The following is a 24,233-nucleotide window of genomic DNA, read 5'->3' on the forward strand; positions in this document are numbered from 1 at the left end:
AGCCCGCTCCCCCGGGATCAGCCCGCTCCCCCGGGATCAGCCCGCTCCCCCGGGATCGCCGCTGTGCCACGCACGGAGCACGGCGCTCCTGCCAGGCCTGGAACACATGGACCTTGCCCTCGTGTTCCCCGCTCACTAGCACTCGGTAAAAGACAGGATAGGTGGGAGGTTAAGAATGGATCATTCACTTATCAGCAACACCTAAAATATCCTTCTGAAGGACAAATATCCATTCGGAGGATGAGGGAGAAAGACGGAGTTGGGAGCAAAACCAGTGCATCTTAGATTATTTTCACTGTTTCCCTCAATTATTATCTGAAAATATGCAAAACTTCATCTTAGCCAGCTATTAAAAAAAATAATATTTTAATTAAGCAAAGTATTGTCTATGCTTCTAATTTTTCATTCTGTGCACCAAACATTTTGTACGAGAATCTTGGCAGTCCAACACAAAACACTTTCAAAATGTAAATGCTCCAGCTCACGTGCATAATTCCTGAAGGCATTCATCTGAGGGGTTGAAGAGTTCTATCTGCAGTTATATTTCACATTACAGACTAAAAATAATTTTAATTTTGAAACCTGGAGATCACCAGTCTAATGAACAGATTTTAATCCCTCTTCAATTAACACGCACATGGTCTTCCTGCACTGCTGTGTTCATTTTCAGCATGCTTACAGAAATCCTCCCCGCGAAATGAACCAGGCAATTCTGCTCATTTTATGTTCAGAGACATCATTTCTAGCAAGCCACCACAAAATAATGAACTAATACACCAGAAGCAATTTTATATTCCTTTAACTGCTAGTCCTCAGCAACAAAACAGCCCCCCAAGTATTACAACCTAAGGATAAAAAAAATCCTCTTTAGATAAACGGCATCATTAGGAGCAATACCACCGAGCACTCTGAAATTTCTCAGTGAGGAGTGTTCAGCAGTTTATGATTTTATAACGACTGCGAGTTAAAACCCTCAACTAATATTTTATCTGCACTGTACTGTGTAGCTACTACAGGCCTCTAAAAACTCCTTCGAAGAAATTAATTTTAGCTATCACCAAGCCATATGCTCCTAAATTCCTTTCTTAATCTACACAGTTCACTAAAACATTCTCCAGCTACTTTTGGAGTGATCAGCCAATAAATACTGTTTTACTACTTACAGTTATGAGTTGTATTTCAGTTTATGTTGCCATAAAACACTCCTAATGCAAAGCCACTACTGAGATGATTTTGGTACAATGCTGTCAGTGGCCCGAATTTAAAACTATTTGTGTATAAGCACTAGGTATTTTCCAATTATTTTGTAGGGGTTAGGGGTTTTTTGTTTGTTTGTTTTGTGGACAAAACCCCCAAACTTATTTGCATTTCTTTAGTTATTTGCTTTAAATCCTAGACATAAATAAAATTAAAAGGTTAAAATAATTTACAGAAGTGTCCCATTTTTTTCCAGTGTAGAAAAAGTATTTTATTTTAGAAATATATACAAAAGGAATAGATTCCTCGTAAAGTATCTTTAAAATATATTAATTTCCAGGTACTTTAATTTGCACATGGACTTGTCTATATAAAGAATTCAAAGTAAGTATTATCATAGGTCGGCCAATTTCATAGTAGTAATAAATCTAAAGCATTTAACCATCTGTCAAATTGTGCCTAACTCAGAACATCCATGTCCACATGCTGTTTTGGTCTATAAATGGTATTATTCTAATATTTAAGTGTTCTACTTAAAATAAATTCCTTCATTAACACCCGAAGAGAAAGAGAGTGGGAGTGCGCGTGAGCGTGTGCCCGTGTGCCCACGTAGAAGATAAAGAGAAAACACACTTATGGCACTTACGGACCTTTAAAGGCCTGGAAAAATAGTTTTTAAAAATATCTGATAAAGATGGCAATTACAAACCGATCCCGAACAATTCCAGGTATTACAAAATTTAAATACGAACCCTGCGAATACTTATGTCCAAATTCACGTTGCTAGGAAAATCAGGAAGCCCAACTGTGCTGAGGTACAGTGACTGAAGATGATCCCGTAGTTACCTGCAGAGCCAGGAGTTGAGCAATGCGGCCGCGGCCCCTCTCTCGTGTGTGCCCCTACAAACACACCCCACGCACTGGCTGGCGGCTGCCTTGGAGCTGCTCAGCACAGGGATGCTCAATAATGCTCCACACAGGCTGAAATATTAAATAAATGTAAAAACTCGCACCGCCCAACTTTGCTTCTTCTCTGAAGCTCCCTTCTCTTTTTTTTTCTCGAAGGGAAGGGGGAAGCGCCATTCAGGAAAGCAGCTATATTGTGCTCAATGAAGGCAGGACTGGCACAAGTCCTAGAACATTTGCATTCAGAAATAAAAGCTGTGAGCGACCTTTGTCTGCTAAGAAAATGAAGCTTGCTGGTTTTAAACAGGCTAGCGAAGGGAGGGGCAGACTCGATAGAGAAGGAGAAGAGAACCTAAAAAACAGCAACAATAGCAAATATTAGTCTATCACATCCCTAATCGCCAGCAAAGCAATCCTCCCGCACGAGCGCGGAGCTCGCCGGGTTGATCCCGCACTCCTGGTTAATCATAAATGCGCAGGCAGACGCGAGCCAATGTGCCGATCCCCACGTAGTTCCCAAACTTGGTTCTCCCGGCTGGCATCCCCCGCGCCCCGGCGGGAGCAGCTTACCCGGCAGGGCTGGATGCGGCTCCGCAGTCCCCGCGGGCGGCGCGGCCGGGCAGGGCCTCGCCCAGAGACCCGCACCCGCCCCGCGGCAACAATGGGCGGCTGCGAGGGTGGCACGGACGGCGGAGAAGGGAAGGGAAGGCAGCAGGGCAGGCAGGAGGGAAGGGAGAAGCCAGAGGAGGGAGGGAGGGAAGGAGGGAGGGAGGGGGAGAGACGGAGGGAGAGAGGAGGGGAGGGGAAAAAGAGAAGCGTGTTAAGCTTGTCTGGTAGTTAACAAGTCTTGAATGAAGAATGTTAGCAAACAGACAAACAGCATGTCTGATGCATGCTAATAGTCCTGGCTTCACCACTGACACTATGAATAATTCAGTAGAAAGGAGGGAAAAGAAGAAGGGAGGGAAAAAAAAAAAAAGGCGCCCTCCACCCTCCCTTCACGCTCCCAAACGTCTGCAGGGGAGACGGGAATAAAAAGTGTGCCGCAACTTTCTCCTTCCCACCCATCGCACAGAAAATAATCAGCAAAAAGGCCGGTCGGGCACCAGCCCTTTCGCCAGCGCTGCACTCGGAGATTTTCGGTTCCTATTTTTGTTGCCTATTAATCTCCCCCCCCCCTTTACCGCCTATTCTACTTCTTTTGTCTAGGAGCTGGCACCTGTCCCAGAGACGGCATTTTACTGCACATCCCCTTTTCCCTCCTCGGCAGAGAAGAGAGGGGGGGAGGTCTGCAAGGACGAAGCAGCCTGTGCACCCCCTATCCCCCCCCCCCCCCAATATTTCCATTCCAGCCATGGTCCAATTACGAGGGTTTGGAGGGATATCACCCGCCCTATTTCACATGGCGCAGATACCTACAGCCATTAAAAATATATTTCTATAAAAGAGAAAGAGAAAGGCAGCGAGAGGCTCGTTCCCCGAGCAGCACTGCGCACTGGGAGCCGGGGGAGGAAAATCACAAGTAAAAGCCTTCATCCTCAGAGCACACGAACCAGCAAAGCCCGAGTCATTGCTCAGGCAAAGGAATCCATTTCCTCAACGGAGGGAAAAGGGAGAGAGGGAAAAGGATGAGCAGCGGGCGAGCCCTGGGCGCTTTGCCCTCCGCAGTGGGATGTACAGCGCGGGAGAAGCGAGAACCAGCCCCGCTCGGGAACGCTGGGAGAGGAGAGGAGGGCTCAGGCAAGCAGAGGAAAAAGAAGATCCTATTTGCAGCATTTTTAAAAGTTCTGCTCTGGCAAAGGCCGTCTGAAGGGGAGGCCCTTGCAGCAGGAATGCGAGCAGCGGCCGCCTTTCCAGAGTCCGGCCTCCCCCTTGTGAGCGACTGGAGCAGTCTGGCGGAGGAGGAGGAGGAGGACGTGAGCCAGCGAAACGCAGCGGGCTGGAGCTGATGATGAAAGCGGCACGGCCCTGCGCGGGCAGGCTCCTTCCATCCCCCGCAGCCACGGGCACACGGACGGCACCGAGCCCGGCCCCGCCGCGACCCCCGCGGGCCGCGATGGGGACCCGGAGGGAGGGAGCGGAGGGAGCAAAGGCGCTGCGCTGGAACGTCAGTGCAGCCACGCTATGGCAGTGTGCTTGACAGGGCAGTGCGGCTAACGAAGCTTTCACGGGGGGGAAGCTGGGGCGGTTTCTACGGAAATACTGCCGGGATTCATACGGAGAGGAGAGGCTCCCCTTTACACTCACACGTACCTCCACGGCTCTGTGTCGCACAGCAGCCCGCAAGGACCGCGGACTGCAGCACACACACACACACACACATAAAACCAGCCCCAACCCACCGAGCTGAAAATGGCTATTTGAAAAAGTAAATACTGTATGTGACAAAAAAACTTTGTGATTTTGTTTTCTCATGCCCTTACTTCCAAACCAGCTGCACAGCCAAGCTCAGGCTGCTTGGCCCTTATAACTCTCTTGGCACCGAGTCAAAAGCTGATAAGCATTTGGGCGAGACAGCTCAACTGCTGTGCTGGAAGAAAAACAGCTGCCATGATTGCTGTTTGATTGAGAGCGCTCGCACACACTCACAAAAAACATACCGGGCTGCAAGGACGGGCCACAAATGCCTGAGGATTCGGCTTCAGAGGATCAACACACATTTCCTTAAAAAAAAAAAAAAGTTTTATATAGTTTTGCCTCCATTCTCCCCCCCTTTTCAAAGAAAACGTACCGCATCGACTCGCTTTTCTTCTTCCCATCCCCCCTCCATAACCTCAAGCAAACTCAAGGAATTGTGCCAAAAGTCCCGTTGCTAGTTACCAAGTGCATTTTTTTAAACGTCCCTTTGATACTTCTTTCCCTCGTGCTTGCCATGGAATATGCAAGTAAGATAATCTTTCCATTACTTACAAGCAGTAATTAAAAAAGGAAAAAGAACCTCTAGCTCAGCGTTCCCTTCCCTCTGTCTCTCTTACGGGGCAAGAGGAGGCAAGCGAGGGGGAGAAGGATGTTTTTGCTCTTTGCCGAGTCCAACATTTGGCTTTTTCCATTTGTGGCAGATCACTGTAACGCTATTGTAAAACAACTTCCTGCCCCTTTTGGCTCACGTTCCAGAAGCTGCTCGGCTAAGTTCATAGCACAAACTTTTTTCCCCTTTGCCGAAGAAGAGAGACACACAAAAAAAAAATTCCTGCAAATTATTTTCCCCCTTTTCTGGCTAATGGACTCAAAGGTGAATTTATCGCAGCTCTTTAAGAATGTTACACAAGAGACGTCGGTATCCCAGCTGGATAATTCCTAAGATGAAAAGGTGGGGTCATTATAAATATATGTCTGTGTGTGTCTGCATTTTAATTTTGTCATTTTGAATTGTAAGTCTCAGTACCCTCAGGTGGATAATGAGCTAAGCTGCTTCATCTGCGGTACTAATTTGTGTATCTATCATAGCACAGATCATTGGCTCGGTACATCCAGCCTCCTACCTTCCAATTGCTTTTGTACTCTAAGGTGACCTGCATCTCTCTTGTCAACCTCCCTTCCTCTAAATGCCTGATGAAAATACCCACTGGAAGCTCCTAAACCCTCTCTGCTAGGAACGGGAGACGCTGCAGCCCCTCTGCTCTAAGCCAAAAAGGAAAACTAAGGCCTCCACAAGTTGCTCTCTCACGGTCTGTCCCTCCCTCCCTCCCTCTCCCTGTTTCTCTCATAGCAACAGCATTTCTTGGTGCGCCTGCTTTGGCATACATCAGCATTTCCACCGTCCAAGTGTCCTTCTGCGTCACATCTCGCCATTCCACCCAGCCAATGAAAGCTCCTTCTTGCAATAAAAATATAGAGACTTTTGCTGTTATTGGTATATTCAAAATTTTTTTTCGTGTGCTTTCCTAACAAAAAATGTTGTCAAGCATTTGATTTGCCCTACACTCAAGGGGGGGAGGAAGGGGGAGGGAGGAGACTGTACTGGATTCAACCTTGAAGAGTCTTCTTTGTGGAAAATATGTTACTGTAAGAAAAAAGGGATTACATAGTTACTTAAGGAAAGTCATAGTTGTCCCTCTTACTTCCTATTGATTTTGCTTATGCTATCATTGCTTTCCTGATGTACTTTCAAAGCATCTAGGCAGCTCCAACTGATCAGAAAAGTCAATACCGTGTGTTTCTAAGAGTTTGTAAAATATTCTTCAGGAAAAAGAATATATTAATTGATCTTTTATTCCCCTAAACATTGATCACGAGGTGATAGGAAAAACTGCAATGGAACTCACAGACGTGAGTCTCTATCCCACCCCAAGAGGCTGCTCTCCAGCACAGAGCCCTGCGGAATGGAGCAGAGGGCTCCCGAGTCAGAGACTCTTTCCAGGAGGCACTCCCTTCTCCCACAGCCTCCTAGGCTGTTCTGAGTGCAGCAGGGAAATGCCCAGCCGTGGCCAGGCTGCTGACAGAGGCTCCCTCCGTGCCCGAGGTGTCCCAGGGGGCAGGGCAGCCGCTGGGGCCGCGGGCACAGCCTGTGGCAGGGCTGGAGCGGCACAGCCCCGAGCCCAGCTCGCTGTGCCCAGGCCTGACTGCCGCCCCTCTGCTCCCCCAGGGCACAGCACCAGCCAGGAGGCACAGGGGGCACGGGTGGCTCTCCTGGAGCTGGCTGTGCCCAGCGTCCGTGACTCCTGCAGTGCCACAGTGAGGGAATCTTTGCTACACATTTCCCTCCGGTCTCAGATCTCCAGAAAATGCTCAACCGCTGGCATTCGGAGGAGAATAAACATTTCCTTTTGTAAGCCAAATATATGTTTTATGGCTTACCCTTACCAACTTTTTTTTTTAATGGTGTGAAACCACAAAATGTTTTTAATATTTATTTTTAGGGAATTACAGTAAAAGCATACTAAAGATTATCAGGACATAGTTGACAAGATATTTAAACAGTAACTTTACCACAAATTTTTATTTTGGTAAAATGACACCTAGTAATTCTGACCTCTTCTAATAACTTTGGTCTCTATTGCATATAGACTGTGGATGCAGAGGATATGTGTGCCTAAATCCTGGATGGTTAAAAAGTAAAAGCAAGCAAAATTTCTGCATAACAGCCTCAGCAGCAGCCAGCCATAATGTCCAGCTAAAACTCTTATCATTTTTGTTTAAAAATAATGGCATGACATTCCTGATAGTATTTATTTTAACAGAACATGCACAAATGAGAATGTTAACCCTGCCCAGAAAAAAAGAGATTACATGCGAGAGTGCAGGCAACAACTTTTAATGTCAATGTAAAATAACAGGCAGACCTAGTTTTTAGGGAAGGATTGGACTTAAGTATACAAGGAGCTTAGTTCACAGTGTTTCACTTGTACTTAATCAGCTTTCTGAATGACTTTCCACCCTGTTTATCAGACACTTTAGCTCCTTATTTATTTGTATGCTTTCTATATGAAATATCGATCTCCTTTTTCTTTACTCTCTGTGCCTACCCCTGATTTGTCACTGTTGTATAAACGTGCAAACAGCTGTGGTTCCTCCCTGCTTTTGCCCGCTCCTAACAGGGACAGTTGTGGTGCCTCCGGAGGGTTCCAAGTGCCTCGCCTTTCCACACTCAGGGCTCGAATTCTCCCATTGCTGCCCTTGCTCAGGAGATACATTAACGTGTTCCGTCTGTCACCACCCTGGGCAAACTGCACTGAAAGTTGTCTAACTTTACGTTACCACAGTACTAAAAAATAAGGATTCGGGAAAGAGGAAAACAATTACACAAAGTCCAACCAGTAAGTTTCACTTAACAGAAATGGAATTCCGAAGAGGGAAGTGGAGGAAATATTTTAAGAGTCAGTATGCCTGAATAAACTCAAATTATGTAAATAGTAGCAAGCCAGTATTTTCACACCACAGTTTATACTATTACATAATTCTATAACCTCTCTCTTTCCCTTTATCACAAGTTCTGCCTATCGGAAACTCATTATAAATTCTCCTGCTGAACACTAATTCATTTGCTTCTGTTTTAACTCAGAGTAGCATCTCTTGTTCTTCACTCTCAGTTTGCTCTGATACAGACATCCACACTGAGGTCACCTCTGAACAGACTTTTTTGCTTTCCAGACAATATAGTTAATTTACAGTATGGGGTGGTTTCTAATCTAGCAGCCACCAGAAATATAAATAATAATTAATAAAATAATAAATAATATAAATAATAATAAAACATTATCAGGTACATGTTTGTTTTTTTAAAAAATAATATAACCAAACATTTTTTTTTTAGGATTAAGTTATCCAGAAAAGTATAAATTCTCCTTTTTTTTTTATTGTACCATTAAAATAATTCCAATGCATGTTATAATTCCAGTGCATCGCTAAGAATAGCTTTACTTAACATTTAGAGAGCTTTTCTTTTTAAAGGTACTCTCCAGGAATTAAAAATAATAATTACTAAAATCCATCTGTAAAAGCAAAGCAGTCTTGCCCATCGCTCCCAAAGGAGCCACAGACACTCAGTAGGATCACAGCTGGTGCACACCAGAGAGAGGACAGTGATTACACAGCAGGCAGGTTACTTGGGAAAGTTCTGTCTACTGTTGCATAACTTGCATTAATTCCAATGGATCAGTGGCCCATTAATCACGGGGGAAAACCACTGAAATCCCAAACAGACAATTCTAAAAGATCCGAACTGTAAAGGCAAGCTGAATAAGGACATATTTCCACACCCTTCCCTTCAAAACATAATGAAGCATTTTGCAAAAACACTTCCTCCGGTACACTGTATTTTAACAATGATGTTTTATGGCGTTAAACTGGTACCAACATAAGTGAAACTCTGGCAGGAGGACAAGTGGGTGTTTTTTGGTTTTTTTTTCTTTAAGAAAGGAGGCATTAAGTGGGGTGTTGCATCAGCAGGATTTTAAGGGTGCTACCGACGCAATTCTGTTTATCTTCCAACATTTCCCCCTCTTTTTTTTGCCGTACAGAGCTCGTAACCGAGGGCAATGGTATTTTTTCTGCCTGTGCCCGCTGCTGACAAGGCGGGGCAGCAGCAGCGAGCCCCGGCCCGGGGCAGGATCGTGCCCTGTCCCTGCCTGTGATCGCCGGCCCCGCCGCAGGTGAGCGGCGGCCCCTGCCCGGCCCGCTGCCCTCCCCGGCCCGCTGGGAATGCTGGCCTGGCACTCCTGCTCTCCCGGCAGCACGGCCCCACAACGAGCTGGGGGGCTCCAGACCCAGCCCTCCCCTCACCTAGCGGGCACCCCTGCTCAGAACCCTCTGCTCAGTGCCTCGCAGAAAGAGCTGCTGGAGATTACAAAATAAAATAAAATAAAATAATATATGTAATATTAAAAAAGGGGAAGAAAAAGGGAACATATTGCAGGGAAAAAAAGAAAATGTTGACTTTTGCAGAATAATAAGCTGCAAAAAGTAAACAAATATACATGATGAAATCTTAATGAAAACTTACAATTTCTCAGGTCTAAAAGGGGCTTAAAATACCTTTATATTCTAAATTAGTTAAAGGTTTTTGAACTAGTCAAGAGCTGTCCAGTGACCCGAGTTCTCTGATATGAAGTGTCTATTTTTTAATTACAAAATAGTGTAACAGTCCCTAACAAAGTGAACTGCAGTGTGAACAAAAATGACATAAACCACAAATTCCTCCGTGTTTTTTTTTGGTAGTGAAACGTTATCAAAGCTGACAAATTTGCATATGCTGTAAGAAAATCCAAAGGGCCGTCCATGATGGTCTCAGATGGGCAGCATAGCTGCAATTCCTGAGCACACACAGACACAATCCAAAATGGTGTGGACACAGAATTCACAGGGCACCCTCTGTGTAGGAGCTGAGCGTTGGTATCAGGTCTGTTTTATGTGGCAGCTCCAGCTCTGCAGTGCAGGTTCCCCTTTCTCTTTAGTGCCTTAAAGCTCCAGTATCTGGTCCAGAAGGTGCACCTCACGCTGAGCAGTCCAGCCTGGCTATCCCAGTGGCACTGCAGCCTCACACGGTAACACTGGGAAACTGAAATCCCTCTCCTTGAAAAAAGAATTTCCTCACATGAACAATAATGATACATTACTGTTATAATAAAATGTAATGTCAAGAGAATAATGAACCTACTGAAAGTATTCACATATTTACTGGGCAGATAAATACAGGCTTCTACATTCTTTCTATCAGCTGCAGGTATAATTTACAGGTGGGGAAAAAAGGACAATACGTTGTAGAATTTTTGTTCTATTAACTGTCTTCCTGGGAGTCACCTGAGTTTCTCTCCTTCCTGCCTGTGCTGTTGCACTCACTGGAGTTGCCCCACGTGCACCATTAAGTTTGATGTGTTCCTGCATTTCGGAGGGACGCCTGAACACAGCAGCTGAGCAGGACTGGGCCAGGCTGCAGTGTCAGTAAGGCAGGTGTCCCACGGAGTGGCTGTGCATTCCCTGGGCCTGCAGGTAAACTGAGGCACTCCCTGCTCTCCAGCAGGCACTCCCTGCTCTCAGAGGGTATAACCCTCTGAGTTATACCTCCTTTGCATTAAATGGTGTGAAAAACGTGTTTGAAAAGGGAGGGTCACTTCCATGTTGCCAGCAAACCTGAAGCTTAATGCAGAAAATATTTTTTTCCTAATTTTCCATTTTGCTTCTTAAAAGGTGAACCAGCATCTACACAGATTAAACATGTGCTGTAATTTAGTAGAGGTGATTTCAGTTCAGTTTATTACAACCCCACAAATGCTGTTAGAAACATCCAGTGAAGTTTTTGCTACACTGTCTCCACTAATAAAGCGCAGTATAAACGCTGACACCAGCATCACAAAAAAAAAAAAAAAAAAAAAAAAAAAAAAAAAAAAAAAAAGGGGGGGGATATTAAAAAAAACAGGTACTGGGGGGAATTGTGAAAAGCTGCTTCCAGACTTATTCTGTGAATTGTATTTTTCATTTGTTTAAAAACACTGCCTTTTCAGAATACTAAAAATTTCGAGGGGTATCAGTGACTTATCTGTGGAAGTTTCAATTTAACCATTTTTTCTTAGGGCCCAAAAAACCATTTTACTGGAGATGTAATATGGTTGATCAAAGCACTGAAATATTAAAAGATCAACTCTTAAATTTACATTCCCAGAAAAAATTATCAAAAGAAATACAATATAATGAATTTTTTCTTTGTCCACCAAAAATTTCAAGAGAACTGTACAGTGTTTTTTCTAATGCCAGCAAGGAACTTAGTAAGGAACCTGCGCAGGAAAAAAACCCCCAGCCTTTTTGCCTCGTGGCAACAGGACACCGACACTGGGTTCGACACGGAGAGTCTCCCTGACTCAGTCAGAAATACAGCTGCTTTCCCAAGCGTTTTGAAGCCAAGTATCAAAATCAAAACTGATGTCTAAAGCCCGTATTACTTCCAGCATTTATCTGAAATAAAATTACCCAGTTCCAACTTCCCCCAGTAACCATTATTCTAACCAAACCCCCCGTGTCCCTCCTGCAGGCGGGGGCAGCCTGGCACACCTGCCACAGGTACGTGTGTGTGTGTGTGTGCAGCCACAGGCTCCTGCTGCCACAGCCCAGGAAGGGGGAACGCTCTCAGAGTTCAGTTTACATCACACTGCTCAGGGAAATCACAATATTTTTATAATGCAGCCTAAAGTTACGTTTGAATTATAACAGGGAAATCACAGCTTTGCTGTGATACACCCAAACAGCCGTGTATCCCGCACGTGCAGGGGAACATTTTTATAGGAATACCGGGCTGACTGTACTGTTATGGAGGCTTGGCTGGCCAGGGAATGGCCAAACCCTTAAGCAAGCTCAGAAAATCCTAGGCCATGTCTTGGCCAAGGCCCTCCAGTGAGTGAAGCACTGCACAACGCCAGCCCTGCCTTTGCCCTCCCCGAACCGAGAACGCCATTTTGAGCCTGTCCTGCATTTTTCTTTCCAAAGGGGTTAAGGCCATGGAAAGCATAAGGATGGTATCCTCTTACCACAGAAAAACAGAGCAATGCAGTCTCCCAGAGAAGCAGCCTTTTTATTTTTACAGGTGCAACTGACGTCTGTCTTGTATTTTCTGCTCACCAGAATATTAATTTAAAAACCACACACACACGGATGTATGACATGCCGATATCTCTACCCAGGCAGCTTTTTTTAAACTCTCACATACTTCTTTTTACTCAAGTATTCCACGGAAAGACGCAGAAGAAGAGATTTTGACATTAGACAAATAAGCATTCACTTCAAATGAATTTTCTGTTACACTGGGCCTGAATACATATCCAGCAGTCCCACGTTTAGAAAAATGTTCATCTTCGAAATATAAAAAACAGACTCCATAATTTCCACAGCACACCTAAAGCCTGACCAAACCCATGTTACACAGCACTATTTTTTTTTTAATTTTTCATGTTTTCTCTCCTTAAGCTGTTATATTGCAATCACTGTGCAAAGGACCAGGGAAATCAACAGGGTAATAGAAACGGTTTAATCTTAAAAGCAGAACAGTCAGGTCTACACTAGTTGTTTAAGAGACAAAGCTGTTAATTTTCATACCAAATTTAGCAGCTCATATTTCTAACTTCAGTAACATCTTTGTCTAGAAAATGAGAAGAGTCTTACCTCCCATGAAGCTTTACCAGGTACACTGGCTGGAGAAATCAGTGCCAGAAACAGTAATGCTGGGGAATCACATTCACGCAGTAAAATATATAGACTATTCCCTGCCTATTCTATTAATCTCAATCTTGCCAGAGATAAAGCTTTTTTTTTTTTTTAACAGTAAAACAACAAAAGAAAAAAAATCCCGAGAGATCTGAGTCAGGAACATTCAAAGCAAAAAAAAAAAAATCCCAAAGGCTCCCCTCACTAAACAGCTTTCAGAAGAGGCACTTCTACGATGGCATCCTAGAGTATCATATTGAATGCTGAAATATTCCACACACACTGAGAAAAATTAGTTTTCCCTTCCATCAGGCACTTGCTATAATTATCGTAAGGTTCCAATATCTTACTGAGGAAAAATAAGTATTTTAAAATCTGAATATTGGCTGAGTATTGTCTTAACTTTTTTCTTTTAAACTCCAAGCTGCTATTCACATTTTAAAATTCTCCTACAGCTCACTACACCTCCAAAGAAAGCACAACCGTATCAATGCTTTAAGGCAAAAAACCCCCCAAAATTAATGCAGCTGACACTGCCTTGACGCTCTCTCTAGTCCCTAAAATCCTGCAGATAACAGAAAAGCAGTATTAGTACTGAAGAAGACATAGTGAAAGGGGTGGACTTTGCATTTTCATTCATAAACACATTAATTATAACTAAGTAACACCGAGGAGGAAGAGACGTATCTAACCTGACAGCATTATTTCTCCTGGAAAATGGGTGCAGTACATGCACCTTTCCCCTCTGGTTGCCATTCAAATCTCGAGCTCTGGGAGTCTGGGAATGCCCAGGAGCGGATCCCAGCCCCAGCAGGGTTGGTGTCAGCACTGCTCTCTCAGCATCGCTGCTGCACACGTGGGCTCAGCTCGGAATGCAACTGTGCACTCCCAGGGCACCAGGGCTCAGCTCCTCGGCCACTGCTCCCCTTGGGAGAGCTCACTCTGCTGTGTTACAGAACTCACTTTTCATCTGAGAGCAGATTATTACAAGTGTTGGTTTAAATAATACAACTGCAAGGAAACTGAAGATGTAATGTTTTACTTGAAATGACTGGAAAGCAAAGACACATTTTTACCTCAATCCTATTCACGGTGACGCCACAGAAGCCTCGAAGCTTACTATTGTAAGAATTACTTCTTTTTGTGATGGCAACATAAGCTCCCCCCAGTACACTCACAGCTCTTGTGCTCAGTTCCAACCCTGCTGTGTTTTACACAACTTGGCTGTCACCAGCAATTAGAGCTTTCTGGGGTTTGGGTTTTTTTTTGATAGAACGAAGAAATGTGGAAAAGCAGTATGTTGACTGAAGATATGTGTTTACAATTATTGATCATAAAGTAATTAAACTGTATTTCACAGATTTTACTGCTGAGCAAAAAAGAGTATATATATGAAAAATAACCAACATCTTTTGGAGAAAGGTGATGGTTTTCTGTAAGAGAGTCTTCCAGATAATTTATCTCAGCTTCCATGTTTCTATATGTTCCCTGGTCACAGCAACTAAGAATGAGATGCATCACATTCTGCCACCAGCTACTTTTGAAGCTAAAAAAAAAAAAAAAAAAAAAGAAAAAAAAGCCCAGGTATTTTTGCATAAAATCAGTGACAGAGACAAGGAAGTCCTAGCTCTCTTTGGCTCAGTAGCCTGTGCTCAGCCTCAGAGGGCCCTGCATGTGTGTATTGAAGCAACAGAAAAAGTTATGGAAAAGGTGCTGGATACAATCCACTGGGACACATAATCATGTTTCCTTATGGCTGAGAAACAAGGACCTCAGAGGCCCAAGTCTGATGTTGCAATTGTGGTTTCTCACTTTTAAGAGAAAAAAATTGCTAATTTTCACTAGTCCGTGCTTCTTCCTTCGGAAAAAATCCAGTGGAGGGTAAACCAAAAAATGTTTAAAGGCTGAGAATGGAGCAACTGAATTACAGAGGGAAGACCCAAGCAGTATATTTAGTTGAAGGAGGGATTAAGTGGCACAGCCATTGGTAATTAAAGAGCTAACACGTCCTCTTTGCAATAGTTTGCCTTTTCCTCTAGCTGTGACTGCGGCACACTCCCCACTCGGAGGGTCGGCCCAGGCAAACCTGATACTCTGCCATTCTCTGCCAGCACGTGCCGAAATTAGTTCTCCATTTGGTGGTGGCCCTCTGAGAGCAATTCCCATTGAGAAGGGAACAAAGGCCGCGACCCCGGGGTCAGAGTGTAATGCAGGAAGCATGACCTCCCCTTTGTTCAGAACAGCACTGTTTACTCTGCCTAAGTAAAGATCACCAATACATTAACTAAAGAGGATTAAAAAGGTCATATCCCCAGGGATGGAGCTCACGCAAGTGGCAACTCTCTTCAGTCACTAAATCATTTGACTTCCCACTACCCCCCTTCAAAAAAGAGACACCTTACGCTGCCACAGCTCAATGTCACGTTACTTCCAGAGCCAAAGTCCGAACGAAGTCCTGTTTCACACCCAGGTTAATTTCTGCACAGCTAGTCAGCTGTTTTCAAGTAATTTTTAAAGTTATCAAAATATTTGAAGTGAAAACTATCACCTCAATACAATTTTCCCCTTTATATCTCCTGCTGAAAAATTCTGAGTTGATTTATAAAATTGTTTGTGTCTTAAAGTGGTTATTAAAAAGTGCAATTTTTTGTAGCTATTATAAATGAGATTCTTAAAATATTCTGTAGTCTGAGGATGGGCAGAGAAGGTGCCTGTTGCTGTAGACAGTTGCTAACTCCGTGATGGTTCACATGCAAAGAGGAGAACAAGGCAAACAAACTGAAAGGATGCTACCTATGAAAATTCACATATGCTGACAGCTGAGCTTTATTGGGCTACAGAAGCACTTCTCTGGGCTATTAAGTTCCCTCTTATCAACTTTTTTATAATATCTTTGAACATCATTATTAATATGAACATTAACAGAAGCATCTCTTGGAACAGCTAAATTAACGCTGCCTTGGTAAAATACGGGAGGCGACACAGTCAGTTCGAGAGGAGTGCCCCCTTCCTATGCTACCTCTAATCCACCAGCCTGCTGGATGATCCCAGCTTTTGCTTTCCACCTCGGCTTCCTCGTCTCTGGGGAGGTGGCTCACTGGGATGCAGATTTTACCATCAGTTACTCGGCCAGGCCGGGAGGAAGAGAGCATTTGGAAGGGAGTGGTCTAGACAGATATTTTCCCTTCTCCACCCTCAGGCAGGAGCACCTCTGATGAAGCTGAACATTACGTTAGAGGTTCCAGAAGAAAATCACAGGAATAAAGCCGGGCAGGCAGGGCAAGCTCTTGATCCAAGTCTCTGGTGCAGGGAGCTTAGCAGAGACAAAGCCCAGGCGGGGTCAACGCAGCTGAAAGCAGCACAAGATCACCACCCATCACAGCAGCAGTGCCAGAGCCAAAGAACAAGGTCCTGGAGCACACGGTACAGCAGGGATTGCAAGGACAGGGCTGGGAGGTGAGCAGCTGGGCAAGGACAACGTGAGCACCGAGCACAGCTTTGGAACGGGCTGAGGCAAAGAGGTGCCTTGTCCAGAAAGCAAAAGCACTGGACTGAAACAACCACAACAAAGAATATACTCAGAAATTAATATCTGACAACGGAGAGTGGGAGCATAAGGACTGAACCAATGACATAAGGACAATTTACTGACATACATTAGAAGCAGGAAGACTGCACAACAGTTGTCTGGCAAGTCTGAAATAGTACTGGGAAACAAAGGGAGTGAAGAAAGAGGACAAAAAACACTGCAGAAAAGGTAATGGCTGATTATGACCTTGAGCTGTTTAGTCATACAAAAGAGGAACCTATCTCTTCTCACCCTGTATGACCATATTGACATTTCTTGTTAGCTGGGTTCCTGATCTGGGGTATTCAGGAGATAATATAATATAACCATTACTTCTTCCAGTGAAAACTCCTAGTCTTTTCCAGTTCTTGTTCACCTTCTCACCAGCCAACAGCACTCTCCCTCCAAGATGGGAAGCAACAACAACGCTACGAAGTTATAGAACGAGATGTCCCTTCTCTTGAACAGGAAAACAGAGAAAACGTGACTTTGTGACACAGCATTCTTGTATAGTCAATTTTTTTGGGGGTGGAGCAATCGTGAGCCTACCTCACATTCTGAGATACACCCCTTTATCTCCTGATGTCCAGAAATCCAGACAGACCCAAAGGTACCTTTTAGGTTAAAAAGAAGTTATCAGGCTTAATACAGATGGAAAACTCTATGATATTCAAGTAGTCAAATTGTTCCCCCTCTGGTCCCTTCAAACAGCAAATCCCATTAATCAATTCTTTTGCAAGCAAAGGGTGAAAGAGCAGCAGATAGCAAAGCAGAAAGTGCTGAAATAATGGGATAAATTAAAGGCAAGCCACTCCAAGGACACATGCAGGCTTTCGGAAGGGCTCAAGGTTGGAGGCAGGGTTTTCCAACAAAAATCTGCACTCTGCTATCAGGAATGAAAGGGTAGCAGTCCTCAGAAATAGCCACAAATGATGATCCAGATTACATGCCAATGAATTCTGTGACTTAGTAAACTGTCTGGAAGGCTACTTTAAAAGATTATTATTTTAATGCCTGAGCAGGGATTACATAATGGAGAGAAAAGCAGCACTGCTAACATAATGAAAATATGTCTTTTTTCACTTGGGGTGCACCCACAGAAGAAATGATTATTTAGTCGGCCTTTCAAAAGGGCTTTGACAACGTGACTCACGAAGGCCACAAAGAAAACACACTAATCGTGACAAAGTTGGAATCGTGATTAAAAACCAACTAAGCAGCCAAAAGTAAACTGCAGGAATGAAAAGACATTTTGACACAAGAAAGGTTCGTAGCTGCTGCATGCAGAGGTCATGCTGGTACCAACTTTTACCTTTAGTTAGTGGTCTAGAAAGATCAGCTGTAAAATAAGAGTGGCAAAACTGACAGGTGAGGGGAGGGTATTGGGTAACTGAGGGGTTTAACAAAGTTAGGTAAATGTGAAACGTGGTAAATATTTTTTTTATAATTGCTAAGGAGATCATATTGCAACATTTTCAAAGGGAAGAGACCTGGGTGCCCATAACAAGTTGACCAAAGCTGTCAGGGATACACAGCAACGTCAGATAAGCCAAGCAGGAAAACAGGCTCCTGTATCCAAAACCTTACCCTTCTACTATCCCCCTGCCAGGGAGACACCTTCCTGGAGAATGCTATCTGCAGTTCTTGTGGCAGTCCCTCACTACAGCTACAGCAGGCACAGGAGTGCAAGGGCAGGTGACAAACAATATGACTTACAAGAGACTGCCACATATGGAGACAAAGTAATGAAACTATTTATGCTGGTGAGCACATGAGCAACAGGGAAGGCAACAGAGACACAGTTTGAACGTCAGGAACTACAGCCTGACTCTCACCTACTTCCAGTCCTGAACGGGAAATTACTCAGCTAAATTAAAAAAGCAGTAAATTTAAACTGTGGGAATATATTATTTTACAACATGCAGACTGAGCACGTGAAAATGAGTCCATCATTAAGGGACATCAGTGGGAATCTGAAAGAACAGAGTTCTACACTTATACTACAAAAATACAGTGTTAAACGGGATTGCTGGGTGTAAAGACCATAAAAAAAGGCACAAAGCCACGGTGGAGCCACTGGCCAAGGGATCCACCTGGCCCACTTCCTGACAAGGACAGGGTATTCCAGAAGGATCCCATGTTGGTTACCTTCGCCCTCCACTCTCTTACCACCCCACCTTTTGGAAAAAAGGTCAGGGTAGACTTGGCAGGAATTAGTGTGAGGAGCTGGGCAGTAATTCACCCCTCTGTTCTGTATGGCCAAAGGGAAGGGCAGAGCAACAGCCCAGCTCTCTCAGCCTGATGGGAACCCCCCACCCTCAGCCAGCCAGAGGCTCATACAGCACCACCGGCACATCACTCACAGCTCACAGGACACCTCACACCCTGCTTGGCTACTGTGCTACCTGCTCTCATGCCCCCACAAATAATTAGCGACAGCTTTAATTGTAAGACACTGTTTTACCAAATAAATACAGTTCCTTTTTTATCTTACTATCTTTTTTCCCAATCCACGCATGGTTATTTGCAAAAACCATTTAACAATTATGAGATTCCAAGCTGTGTGTCAGATCCTGGGATACTGCCACTCACATGGTGGTTTGCTACACTCAGCCTTTGGTCTTGTGGCTCACAATTCACCCGAGCTGCGAGAACAGCTCACCACAACCCACACACTGCTGCTCCTCAAAGGAAGACAAGGGTACATAATTAAGAGATGATGAGCTCAAATGTAAGACACGAGATGTGGGAGCAGATTCTGTAACCACACCGGTGAGTGGTTTTACTACTAAAGAAGTTTCCGCAGTTCCATCTTCCCTCACGGTATCAGTAGAACTCGCACGTTTATAAAATACATTTGCAGCAGCAGAGGAAAAAAAAATGACAGCTACAACCATGTCAGTGCAGAAAAACAGTTTTAACATCAATCGTATGGAATTAAGATTCTAAATCAGCATTATTAACAAATTGCCCTTGTAATAAGTGTCGACAATGTCTTAAAAAAAAATACAGTTTTACTAAGAATACCATAAAAATCTCATCCCACAAGAATTGTGACCTGAAAAATATTCTCACAAAGTTTTTCCAAGACTCTGTGATCCTGTAACTATGGCCATAATATAAAGAACTATGGACAGAAATATCTGTGTGTCATGTGCCAGCTGGGGGACTAAAGGCATGGAAATGAAAACCCAGAAGTGGGTACAGAGTGGATCTGGAGGATCAGTCCCTCACTGGTTATTCAGAATAAACAAAAAGTCAAAACACTTTTCTTATTATTCTACAGAGCTGAAACTAGTTTTTGTTGTTCTTACCATGACTTACTAGTGAGAGAGTTGAGAAGTCTGGAGCAAAACAAGGTGTGAGTACAGCTCCCAAACTCAAGTGAGGAGCACTGACTGACCCTCAGAGACTGGCACAAGCAATAACAGGATTACATGCTCACTTGTTCTCCAATTTAAAAAAATAAGTTTAGTTTTACCTAAAAGGTGGCTCCGTTTTGTCCTGCTGAACGTCCCATCTCCACAAGGCAGTGACCCTCTGCAGAGCCAGAGCCTCCCAGCAGCAGCCACACCCTCCTCTTCCTCATTTTTTTCCACTGACCATAAAATACTTTCCAAGCCAGGCCCTGAAAAAAAAACAAAACAAAACGAACCCCACATTTTTAATAGACACCAGGTATCACACTGCTGATTTAATCAGGCAGGTTAGAAACAAATCAATGTATTTTCACACACATTTTTATTTTCTGTTTCATTTCAAAGAAATTCGGTAGGCTTGATTTGTCTCTCTATTCAAACCAGAGGCAAAAAGCCCTGCAAAGGTGTTGTATGCTGAGGGCAGAACCAAGCCCTCCAGCTGGCTCTTTTTCGAGTTTCACATAACATGTTGTCCATTGGTACAGGAAAAATTCACAAGTCAGGGGCTCTGCAGAGCACCTCCAGACAAGCCTATATATTCTGCAGCAGTAACAGAGGCCAACACAAGACAAGCTGAGAGAGACACCCCTGAGGTTGTCTCCTCAGTCCATGGGGTTCTAGGGATTTGACTCTCAGGCAGATCTAACTCTGCCTTTTTGGGGGGGGGGAAAGTAAAACTTTCCTGGCCTATGTAACTCTCCCAGATTATCAAATCATCGGGATCACAGTATCTGCAGCACAGGTAATAACGACACTGCACAGCAAGTATCACACAGCACGTCCTTCCTCTTATTACCAACATTTCACACCACTTATTTGACTGATAATTCGGCCGTACAGAGAACTATCTGGAAACTGATTGTTGCTATGAACTGTTTCGCATATTGTGTCATCTGCTGGCTTTAATTCACTAGCTAAACAACACTGTAATTATACATTTCATATTCTATTTAACCAGAGAATATTCACACGAATACAAAGTGATAAAACCAACTTCCTCCCGTATCTCAAAACCCACCCAGTTATTTGCAAATAACCAGCTCCAGCATTCAACAAAATACAAATATTTAGGGTTCAAAACACATTATTTAGGATTCAGTAACTTAAGCTCAATTTTTTTTTGCAAATAACTGTACATATATATTTTTGTTCTGCTGTTATTAGGTCTGGGAAATTAATATTAAAATAAGCTGCTTGATCATTTAAATTTAGAACTAAATAAGCAACCTGATCCCACGGCTTTATGATATTATCCTTGCTGAAAGAACAAATTAATCTTAAAACGGGAACACTGAGGTTGTGCTGAGATGTCTGTCAGGGGATGACAATGTATATTACAGGTCGTATACTAAATCGTGCCAAATCCAAAATAATTTTGTAAGCCCAGGCCCTTCTACATATTTATTCATGTACAATTCCATACCCACAAAAAACACCGTTGTAAGCAAGCGATCCAGGTGTCAAGGTGTTGTTCCCAGTTTCATTCAGTCCTGCATCCTAACAGGTTTCCAGTAAGAAATTCTGAAATCTCAAAGCCTGCCTAGTGCTGTATTTGCACACCCACAGTAAAACAGAATTAACTTGCAGAGTGTACCAGTCCTTAAGTATTTGCAGACACGTTTATTCTCACAGAAATCTTTGTTCTCTAACCCGCGGAATATCAGGTGAGATGTGTTCCTGCTATCAGACTGGTTTCTCCAGAACACCACTGACTTTTAAATCCAAATACACAGCAAGGGAAATGCCAGCACTTTCAGATTTTACTCCCTACAAAGATTCCCCCTTCCCAGCCCTGTATTCCATATCAGAACAGCACACTTACTCCAGGCTGCATTCCTATTTACGGAGATGCTCTGCAATAAAGGAGCAAACAGGGATCCAAGGGTTAACCAAAGGAAAAAAACAAAACCAAAACAACAAACCCCAGCACCGAAATGCCCAGCCACGCTGCAGACCTTGCAAGAAAAGGAAAATGTTCAGCAGACAACAACCTAACAAAAGGCAAACAGAATTTAGTGCCGCTATTGCCTGGATACCAGCTTGGGATTTAGGCAGCCTTGGATTACAAGGACTATTCCCCTGAAAATCCAGCCCACAGTTCCTGCACTGTTTTCTACCAATACCACATCCAAACTGTGACTAAACACCTCATTATGCTCCTCTGGCACTGTCTGAAAGCACACATATTGTACAATTTTCTGGGGCACCTAAAAGCAGAGGGGAAAAAAGTGGCTGTTTTTCACCTATCGGTAATGAAACGATGAACAGCACATCCCCTGCAAGAGCTTGCACGATCAGGGCATTTTCTTACCCCCCCTTTTCTTTCTGTGCAGGCAACAGGTGACAAAATACAGCCCCAGCCTTCAACTTTAAAAATAAAAAAATGCATAGAGTCTACAGGACATCTACACTGTAACAGTCTTTTTTAATAAATTAAAATTGAATGAAGAGGTTTAACTGGGCCTCTACACTGGCTTCAGAAAGTAAATGCTTTTCTTAATACTCATTTGTAGAGGTTTCATTTAAAGAAAATACAGCCCTCACAATTACAAATACTAACCAGGGACTTGAGGTAACGATCTGGTCTTGACGGATCTTAAAAGAGAAAACGCAAACTGCATTTTCAAAGGAACTGAATGCCTCAAATATTTCACTACAATCTCCTTTTCCAATAACTTGCTAATTGATCTTAAATACATAGATGAATTATGAGGCAATAACCTCCAATTTTCTTAGCTCTTACTCCAGACAAACATTATATTCTGATTTATAGATATCTGAAATATTTAATTTGCTGTTCATGGCACTTAAACAGTTTATCTAATTTATGAGAAGTAAGGATTCCACGTTAAAGATTGCTTCTATTTTCTGCTTTAAGCTTCACCACTTCAAAAGCGTTTTCCCCGCCTATTATCACTTAGAAATAGTCTCCCTTTGTGCACTGGACATGTTACTGTAGCTCAGGAGGCCGCGGCAGTGACACGATTCTCTCGCCAGTCCCCACATATCGCTCATTAAATAATTCTACTCCCATACGTACACACGCAGCTGGTCAAGAAGTGACTTTGCTGCGTTCGGCTACATCTAGGGCACTTCCACAGCGAGCCCTGAAACAAAACCCCACCGAGCTACAGAACCGACGAGCTTCCCTTGCTGAGCCTTTCCGAGCCCCTCGCTGCTCACGCTACGCTTCCAAAGCCGAGCTGCGCCGCAGCACCACACCTGCGTCTGTTGGAGCAAAAACCCCACCACGACAGCCTAAAAACGGCTCGCCTCTGCTAATGCCCACTTCTCGGTCCGCAATTAAATAGGCTCTTTCTTTAAAGACAGCATTTCCTGAAATATTTACACCCCTAAAAAACAGCTTTCTGTTTTGGAAAGCTTTGCAATTTCTTCCCTTTGCAAAAATTCGGCTTTGCAGTCCCAGCGAAGAGCTCTGGGTACAGCAGATGGTTAAAATTCTGCATCATTTTTAAGAGCCTCAGAGAAAGCACTGCCTTTTTTCGGGGGAGGGCGGGGGTGGAGGAGAGGAGAGAAAAAAAGCTGAGAACAGCAATTTGCAGCCCTTTTTTTTTTTCCTTGACAGCAGCAAGCCCCGCCTCAGTCTGGCCCTTCCTCCAACCTCTGCTAACCTAAAAACCAGCGCCAGCCTGGCAGCGGGCCAGGGATTCAAAAGTAAACATTATCCTCCTGCCATTTTTTAGTGCTGTTTATCACATCCTGCTCCCTTTTTTTTTTATTATCCCCCCCTCATCATAGCCGAAATGCCCGGCTTTGCCCCGGTTTGTGTCTCTCCGCAGCTCCCCGCGGAGCTCGGAGCCCGCTCCTGCGCTCGGCGGCAAACCTGCAGAGGCGTCCGAGGGATGTCCCTGGCCGGGGCCGCGGGCTGTCCTGCACGGAGAGCGGAGCCAGGCGCACCTTTCCCTGTGGATGTCCCGCGGGACGGGGCGGGACGTCCTTCCATCACCACCGCGCGGGCTCTTTCCCCGCTCCCCGCACAATGCGCTCGCCTCTCCCAGCGCTGCAGCTGCCGCAGCAAATGCGGGTTTTGCCTCCGCGGCTTCCCCATTTGCTTATTTAATTGTACCGGGAGTGCTTAAAAACCAAACCCATCCATAGGCGGCCACAGCCCTGCACCTGACTCTTTGTTATCCCTACCGCTCATCCCCATTCCCGGTCCCTTCCGCTCCGCGCTGCCTCCTCCCATCTTGGGCTGCTCCTCGTTTATAAAGGCTCTGCAGAACCGCCACTCATTACACTGGCTGCTGGCGGGGGGCTTTTACACACTCGTGCGCTGCCCTGAGCGGACAGCGGGCCCAGCGGCGGGAGAAGGAAAGGACATTTAAAAAATAATAATTAAAAAAAAAAAAACAAGGCTAAAAAGGAGGGCGGGAAGTAAGCCTAACTAAGCCGCGCATCCCCGGGGAGCGCGGGCGGGCCGGAGCACGGCCATGTTGTGCGCGGGGCAGCGACGGGCCCGGCGAGCCCCTCCCGCAGCCCCGCACAGGGCCCGG

At 44.4% G+C, this 24,233-nt stretch overlaps 1 long non-coding RNA gene across 1 annotated transcript in view; it reads right to left on the reverse strand.

Annotated features, from left to right (window-relative positions):
- LOC113955411 overlaps nucleotides 1–24,233 on the reverse strand; it is a 94,096-nt gene that overhangs the window by 19,014 nt on the left and 50,849 nt on the right. The window contains exons 2-3 of the long non-coding RNA XR_003530540.1: nucleotides 19,782–19,928; nucleotides 4,704–4,766 (exon numbers count right to left, since the gene is read on the reverse strand). This is a non-coding gene — a long non-coding RNA (uncharacterized LOC113955411). The remainder of the gene's footprint in view (nucleotides 1–4,703; nucleotides 4,767–19,781; nucleotides 19,929–24,233) is intronic.

The sequence above is a fragment of the Corapipo altera genome, unplaced genomic scaffold, assembly GCF_003945725.1.
Source record: "Corapipo altera isolate COAL_440 unplaced genomic scaffold, ASM394572v1 239, whole genome shotgun sequence".
NCBI lineage: Eukaryota > Metazoa > Chordata > Aves > Passeriformes > Pipridae > Corapipo > Corapipo altera.